The 946-nt window shown below is 41.4% G+C and overlaps 1 non-coding gene across 1 annotated transcript; it reads left to right on the forward strand.

The window, feature by feature from the left end:
• Positions 1-486: 486 nt before the first annotated feature.
• On the forward strand, positions 487-594 carry LOC130958448 (small nucleolar RNA R71). Its single transcript, XR_009077568.1, has one exon. It is a non-coding gene; the product is annotated as a small nucleolar RNA R71 (small nucleolar RNA).
• Positions 595-946: the final 352 nt, after the last annotated feature.

A 946-nucleotide genomic window follows, 5' to 3' on the forward strand; every position in this document is an offset into this window, starting at 1 on the left:
ATTATTATTGAAACCTTGTTGAGGTCTCTCTTGATTCTTCCATGAGAAATTTGGGTGATTTCTCCATGAAGAATTATAGGTGTTTCCATAGGGTTCTCCTAGGTAATTCACCTCTTCTATTGAAGGGTTCTCAGGATCATAAGCTTCTTCCTCAGATGAAGCTTCCTTAGTACTGCCAGGTGCATTTTGCATTCTAGACAGACTTTGAGAAATCAAATTGACTTGTTGAGTCAATATCTTGTTCTGAGCCAGAATGGCATTCAGAGCATCAATCTCAAGAACTCCTTTCTTCTGACTTGTCCCATTGTTCACAGGATTCCTGTCAGAAGTGTACATGAATTGGTTATTTGCAACCATCTCAATTAGCTCTTGAGCCTCTGCAGGCGTCTTCTTCAGATGAAGAGATCCTCCAGCAGAGCTATCCAAAGACATCTTGGATAGTTCAGAGAGACCATCATAGAAAATACCTATGATGCTCCATTCAGAAAGCATGTCTGAGGGACATTTTCTGATTAATTGTTTGTATCTTTCCCAAGCTTCATAGAGGGATTCTCCATCCTTCTGTCTGAAGGTTTGGACTTCCACTCTAAGCTTACTCCATTTTTGAGGTGGAAAGAACTTTGCCAAGAAGGCATTGACTAGCTTTTCCCAAGAGTCCAGGCTATCCTTAGGTTGTGAGTCCAACCATATTCTAGCTCTGTCTCTTACAGCAAAAGGGAATAGCATCAGTCTGTAGACCTCAGGGTCAACCCCATTAGTCTTGACTGTGTCACAGATTTGCAAGAACTCAGCTAAAAACGTATGAGGATCTTCCATTGGAAGTCCATGGAACTTGCAATTCTGTTGCATTAGAGAAACTAATTGAGGCTTAAGCTCAAAGTTGTTTGCTCCAATGGCAGGGATAGAGATGCTTTTCCCATAGAAGTTGGGAGTAGGTGCAGTAAAG

The sequence above is a fragment of the Arachis stenosperma genome, chromosome 10 (assembly GCF_014773155.1).
Source record: "Arachis stenosperma cultivar V10309 chromosome 10, arast.V10309.gnm1.PFL2, whole genome shotgun sequence".
NCBI classification, from domain to species: Eukaryota; Viridiplantae; Streptophyta; class Magnoliopsida; order Fabales; family Fabaceae; genus Arachis; species Arachis stenosperma.